Source organism: Triticum dicoccoides, chromosome 7B (genome assembly GCF_002162155.2).
Source record: "Triticum dicoccoides isolate Atlit2015 ecotype Zavitan chromosome 7B, WEW_v2.0, whole genome shotgun sequence".
In the NCBI taxonomy this organism is placed as follows: domain Eukaryota; kingdom Viridiplantae; phylum Streptophyta; class Magnoliopsida; order Poales; family Poaceae; genus Triticum; species Triticum dicoccoides.
The window spans coordinates 356185651-356192904 of record NC_041393.1 but is presented as its reverse complement, the minus strand read 5'-3'; the positions used below and the strand labels follow the sequence as shown (position 1 = coordinate 356192904).

Below are 7254 nucleotides of genomic sequence, written 5' to 3'. Positions count from 1 at the left end.
GGGTGGCATGTTCTTCTTTCATTTCTGGAAGGAGATCTCGAAGACGGAGGAGTGCTTCGTATGCCACTTGCTGAATGGCTAGGTCTCTTGTTGGCATAGGTGGTCCAACTAAGAACCACCCCTGAGGTGAGGTCTTGGCAGGCACAAAAACCTTGGTGTAGAACTCCTTCTCGAACACATCATTTTCCAGTTCGTGCAGGGTCTATATGGGCAGCAAGGGATAATGGCATTGTTGGACAATCTCTTAGGAGTGATGGAAATCCTGTCGTAAGGAGTCTCAAGGGAGCGATGGCCATCTACAAAGGTTGAATGGGAGAGCTCAATAAGGGAAATATATTTTGGGTTGCGTAAGCTTTAGAAAAGAAGAGAAGTTTAGATGGTCTCAAGCTAACTAACGTCCATGCTAACTAAGGCTTCCTACAGTCAGCATGGCTCTGATATCAGCTCTGTGGGGACCCCGACTCATAAGTCATGATCACCGAATGCACGTGTACAGTGATCCCAGAGATCAATGCTCACTGAACACACAGAATCTTATTAACAAGAGTCTTACATCCATACATACCGTATTACACAAGTAAGACCATTATGGTCGAGTCTTGAGTATAACTTCGCAGCGGAAATCTTCGTTGATAACTTGGACCCATGCCATCTGCCTTAACCCTACATGCATTTTGACTGGGAAGCGTCCTAGCTCGCATGTTCGTCACCGAAGCATTCTTGATTATATCATGTTCTTTCATGCCTGGCCAATCACTACAACAAGAACCCCCCTTTAGCAACGTGTCGATGCGTTGCGAAGTGTCCATATAAACGTTGCTAAGGTCTACGCCAACGGATTCGTATGTGTTGCTTTTGGTGGCATTACAAGGGTCTACAACAACGTATATGCATACGTTGGTAACTGATGTGTATAAGCGTTGCAAAATAGCAACGTATAAACTAGAGCCCAACAACACTTTGTATGCGTTGGTAATCACCCTGGACAAATGGATTTTCGAATGGAAATACAAATCATTGCACCTCGGGAAGTAGTTGCTACATAGATTATGTGGCCGATGTTGCTAGTGTACAGGACATCCAATGTAGTAAGAAAGACCGCATATATTAAATCAACAATGTTGCTTTACAAAGAACACCATCCAAAGTACATGATATTGTATATAGATATGCTTTGTTCTAAGTATTACATCCACCTTGTACACATGTGTATAGCAAGAACATGTGCACTGTACCTAGAAATGGATCAAAGCTTCATTGCATAAAACAAAACCTAAGCTCAGCACAGGAGCATCTAGACTGACATGTTCAATCTTCATCAACTAAAACCCAAATGATCAGTATCTCTTGGCATCCATAGCTCCATATCCTGAAGATAGTTCCTGCTAGTTGCCGCTATACTGCTAGCAATGAAGAAAATAGAAACAATTAGTATTACTGCTTTGGATAATAAATAAGTTCTGGATGAATTTCCTTCTTATTTTGAGGTGATCCCTTTGAAGTTATGTACACATTTAGGTTCAGACAATATAAGCAAAGGAAAAACATGTAGGTAAAAAAACTAATTCTGGCTATAATCCCGTAAATTTAGTACAGTGAATGCACGTCAACATATTCAATTAATAAGGTTGATTGTAATGGGTGAACAGATTGTGCTAAATGTGGAGGAAATAATAAAGCTATCACATGAGCGGATATAAAATTGGATGAGTGGTTTATCAGCAACATGTAAGGACTACTGCTACATGTCGTAAGAAAATGTTTGAACTCTAAACACGTGTGGGTTCTGCACCTGAAAACAAGTAAATAAAACTTTAATCTTAGTTAGTTGTTGTAATGAGCAGTGTGTGCTCAGAGAAACTATAGCTGCTAGTAGTAAGTGGCTGCTTGTTGTACTTAGATCATTCGAATCTAGTCAAGTGCTTCTACTAACAATTTTCCCAATAGAACTGGTATGCACGCCACACCATCATCGAAGAAAAGATGTCATCTCGGGTAATTTTAGTGAGAATAATTCAAATTTACTTCTATTGCCAGCGGATATCAAACAACTACTTCAGATTCTAAGTACTGGCACATGATCGCTAATCTAAGTTCCTAGCACATTGTTCTTGGCTTGTCGCAAGACTTCATTATTGATCTACTATGTCTTGTTTAACTATCTCTGATGGTCTTGAGAAAATGGAAGATGTGTTGCTTACCCAGTCCATTGTCCCTGGATGGTACTACCAGGAAGAGGACAGTAGAGCAAATTAGATAAACTTCATTTGTTGTTCGATAGATTTAACCAATTGATATGCTATGTAATGTGTCCAATATAAGATTCATATATAGAAGCTTGGTAAGAAATAAACTAATTTTCCTTGTGAACTCATCATCATTATCTATTAAACCATTTTTTATTGATCTATAACCAGAAATGCATTCTTGCTTGAAATGATGCTTTGGTCTGAAATAATTTCCTTGTGTGCAGAACCAATAAGTAGAGAGGAAGATCTATCAAGGAAAGAGGATGCCAAAATGGAAATTTCTGTTTTTTCATGGCTCGCCTCATGTGCTTATTATGCTGAAATGTTGAAGTTGGTACTGTACTTTATGTAATCAGAATTCTTGAAGGAGCATCAAGCCCCTTCTTTATTACCATTACTATGAATTCTTTATGGAACCTGGAGATTTGCAGTATTACTCTTAGTGTCTTACTATTGAAGGAATAGTGTGTGCGCATAGTATACTGCATTAACTCAGTACAAGCTATTCTTCTGTACAAAGATATTATAACTACAGATTCAGTATACGAGAATTATATATGTACATAATCTGAATGTGTCGGCATTAGCATATTATATGTCTACGTAGCTGATTGTCTACATGAGCGTGTAATTTACAAACTAGAAATCTGAATGTAGACAGTGACATATGAATGTGTATACTGTGTAGCAGCCAACTTGCAAACTAGCGTACTATACTTAGCACTATGAACATCAGCTAAACTGAGACATGGAAGTCCGCATGTGCCCGCCAGCTGTAGCAGGCAGTTAAAACTTACGGACACGGGGTGGTGTGAATCCTACCATTTTGGTTGCGGGCGGAAGGGGAAACGTCCTACATCCTGTATCTAAATGAACAATTAATATGGCATATAAAGATGAATTTGTATACACATGACACACGCACAGACAGAAAGAAAGAAGGGATTGATTAATACCATACATATATGATGTCATTGACATGCTCTCATCATCGTTGGTCCTATTTATCTTCCTAGAACTCATGAAATTCGCAATATGATTACCTCAAGTGCCTTTTTTATCTTTATATTAACCTGCAAGACCATAGTTCACTAAGTAAAAACTTAAAATTCACATACTAGTGAGAATAAAAGATGTAGTACAGCATTCTGCGAAGCGGTTTGTTGTGATGCATCTTTCTGGTCTAAAAATGATTGCAATTCATCATAACTTGAAAATAAGTACAAAGATTTCAGTATTTAGAATTAACTGAAACTAAACAAAAATGTTCAAACGAAACAATTTTTTTACCCACATACCTTCGTATGCTGGCAAGTCTGAGATGTTTAGACTATGATTCATTTAACCTCTCCTTATTACTGAATATCTCCTCCTTGACAACAGAAGCTTTTGTAAAAGGAGTGAATAAATAATGCGCACTCACCCTTGTTTCAATGGAAAACTAGACTCACTCCTAATAAGTCTCGAAAGATGCAGCCATTGATGTCGAAACAAGACTGGTGAATGATCATCCAAGGTAAAATAATTATTTTGTCCTGTAGTATAATGTGGCGCTCATCACCACTCTAGAGTGTGATAGACATGTAAATAAATACATGCAGATAGTTCAACACACAATTATGGCCTGCACAACTAAAGCATGGGATCACTAGCAAAAACATGCATAGCAAAATTAGAGGATCAAGTTTCCTCCAACAAAAAAGAGGATCCCTAGCCATAACTTAAGTACAGTAGTACCAACATTCATTGACCAATTGAATTGGAAGGGGACAAACATGTTGTCCAATCTCGTACCTAATTGGTCCTCCCATTGCACAAGTGGAAGTTTAGAGAAGTTGGGGCACCACATGCCAATAGAATTATAGAAGCCGCCATGTTGTTAATTAGGGGGGAATGGATCATTGAGGATAAGGGGACAACCACGTCCTTGAGGGACATGAATCTAGGTGAGCGCCTGAACGGTGAGGGTAAGCCGTAGGCGACCATGGCAGCCTCCCCGTAGAGAGTAGTGGTCGCGATTTTTTTTGTATCCAGCCGTGATCTACGACGCCACGACGGCAAACCCTAGGTAGACATGACACACATGACCAGAGAGGATAAGATAAGAGCAGAGGAGAGGAGTGGCTTACCAAACCATTGTTGTCGGAGTGGAGTTAGCCAGGCGGAGCAGCACCGTCAAGCCAGGGGCAGCAACCATGCGCGTGGAGATGCAGGGGTTAATGAGAAGTTGACGAACCGGAGGAGCAGGGAGCTGCAGCGATGACTCGTTGAGACTATGAAGGGGCACGTGCAAGGGCCCAGAGGATGTCACGGCGGCGGAAGATCAGAGGATAGTACTCAGGGGGGAGCTAGGGCCAGCGAGCAAGGGCGTGGGAGAGCACCGGAGCTAGGCCGAACCGGAGGTCGTGGCGGCAGAGTCATGGCCCATGGATCTCGGCTGAAAGAGGAATTGGGGGATGGAGAGACGGGATGGGAAATTTTGTTTTTCTTTTTGCGCGGAGGAGACATAATAAGGTGGAGGCGGATACGGGAGGTTAGCTTTTTCTTAGGAGGTTAGCGCTAAGTGGGGGTGGGTGGGAGGTTGAAGAAAACAACACTTCTGCTAATATCGTTGGTAGATATTCGTTGGTATATGGGTGTTTTCGTTGTAGTGAATAAAATAACCAGTGGCAAGCCAATGAGTACTATGAATGCACTCGCAAGCAACCCATATTTTGGATCAAGGTACAACAATGCATGACATAGGTAATTTTTTTGCAGAAAGCTAATTTTGTTGTGCTATGACATGTTCAATAACTGGTAAAACATGCATAGTATGAATTCAAGTAACCATAGGGACTGGTTACAGATATCAACATAAAGGGAGCGGGCTCCAACCCAACTCAGTCATGTCAGGTCCTTTGACTTGACCCAAGTAGTTCTTCCCACCTATCCAAACACACACACTGGTTTGTAAACAAGTGGACGTAGCCCAAGAGCGGTTACCCAACTGTCCTTCACCATGGACACGACTATTCGAATAGTTTTACACTCTGCAGAGGTTGCACACTTTACCCACAAGATCCTGGGAACTTCCGTGTCATCCACGACCCGCGATACCTCAAGTACCCGACGTAAGCACCCGATCACTATCTTTTCTTAGACGAAACTAACAAGGAGTCCACTCGTTGTTCTAAATCCTCACGATGTACATCATACGAGACTCACTCGAGATCGTAACATCCGAGAGGGGACACAACGGTGTATCCGGTGCCCTGTGAAAACAGTCATGGCCGCCCTACCTGGCACGACCCCGTCCCGAGAGAGAGCACTAACTCTCCCCCGTCACTAGTAATGCGGGCTCCAAGCTAGTATCAGCCTAGGTATTCAATAATGCCCTTTCCCATACAAGGGTAAAGTGGTTGCGCATGTAAGGTTGGAATAACGGTCGCAACTTAAACCAATCCGTTTTGAAAACAACACACACTTGCCTCAGTACACCACTTCGTCATCAAGTGGCTACCCAACTCATCATATCCCCCGGGCATAAGTGGCACCCGATGGGGTTTTTGAAAAGTCTTTTGAAAATACTTTGTCTCCATCACCATGCATATTCCCATCCCTTTTTGCGTAGCACTACTTTAGCATCCTATCTACCCCCACCGGCATAACCCTCATAAGAAGGTAGGGTCATGCACAATGCAAGTATCAACGAGGAAGTACGGTGGCAACCCATCAAAGTGGTTACCACCTCGTCATGATTCCGTTTCAACAACAATATGGTGCTATATGACATGCATAAAAAGGGTTTCTTAGACATGGTCAAAGGGCTGCTTGCCTTAGTCTTCAAGTCCTTCTCCTTCTTCTTATCCAACTACTTCGTCAAATACGGATCTATTCATCGCAAAAGAAATGATGGTAAAATAAGGCAATAATAAAACAGAAAACCCAAAGTGCTCAAAAAAATGTCAACTTATTTTTGTTAAATACTAGGGTGAAAACTAAGACGGGGAAAATTCCTAGTTTTCGGATTTGGAGTGGTATAATATGAGGAATGGATTTTTAGAGAGGTTTAAATATATTCAAATTCAAATTTGAATATGAACGGTACATAAAGGTTGTTTGGACATGTGTGAAATATATACCATTAAATAGGTAGGATTTTTATAAGAATTTAGGAACTGGAATTATTGCATTTGGATTAATATTTAATCTTGAGGAATTATCGCAATTTTATGGAAAAAGAAAAAGGAGAAGCAGCACTGTGCAACTGGGCCAGGAGGACCACAGTGCAGCAGGCCCAGAGAGGATCTAGCCCGCGCGAGGCTGCCACGTCGAAGGCGTAAATACAAAATACGCTTTAAGCCGACGGGCGAACCGGTACGAGCGCGCGTGTGTTTAAACCTGACTGGTGGGGCCCTCCCGTCGGAATGTGAGGCTGACCGACGGGCCCCATGGCCGTCGTCTTCAACCTCGGGCCAGAGAGGGAGGCGAGCTCACCGGCGTTGCTGTGGTCGACGGCGAGGCGATCCGAGGGCACCGGCGTGCTCAGGGAGGAGTCGCCGTTCAGGTGGAGGTGGAGGCGGTCGCTGGAGTGGCCTGGTTCGCCGGCGACGAGGTCTCATGGTGGACGAGCTTCGGGCATCGTCGGTTCCGGCCGTTTCCGGCTGCAAAAGAAGCGGAGGAGAAAGGGGAAATGATCAGTGAGCCAGGGCGGTTCGATGTTGAGGAAGAGGAGCGGCGGAGAGGGCTTGTACCCTGAGATCGACGGTGACCCAAGGCGGCGGAGCTCAAGCTCGATCTTGAGCTCGGGCTCGTCTGGAGAGGGGTGAGTAGTGTAGGGGGTGATTAGGGGAGTGAGAGAGCGAGTGGTGAGGATAGTAGGGCTCGCGGAGGCCCTTAAATAGGTGAACGACGGGGTGCCCTGGACCCGTGCGACGGTGGGCTCCTGCTCGTCGCCACAGGGCTCGGGAGGAGCTGGCGCCGTGTCTGGGGTGTTGCTGGGTGTGGACTACACCGAGGGGAG

General features: G+C 43.6%; 1 long non-coding RNA gene across 2 annotated transcripts; it reads right to left on the bottom strand.

Moving 5' to 3' along the window:
• Window positions 1-1086: 1086 nt before the first annotated feature.
• LOC119340079 lies at window positions 1087-4765 on the bottom strand. 2 transcript variants are annotated; one of them, XR_005164355.1, is made up of 3 exons: window positions 4379-4765; window positions 3206-3322; window positions 1087-1403 (listed from the first exon to the last, which is right to left on the bottom strand). It is a non-coding gene; the product is annotated as an uncharacterized LOC119340079 (long non-coding RNA). The 2 variants fall into 2 exon arrangements; XR_005164354.1 differs by having other exon boundaries at window positions 1087-1400; window positions 4379-4764.
• Window positions 4766-7254: the final 2489 nt, after the last annotated feature.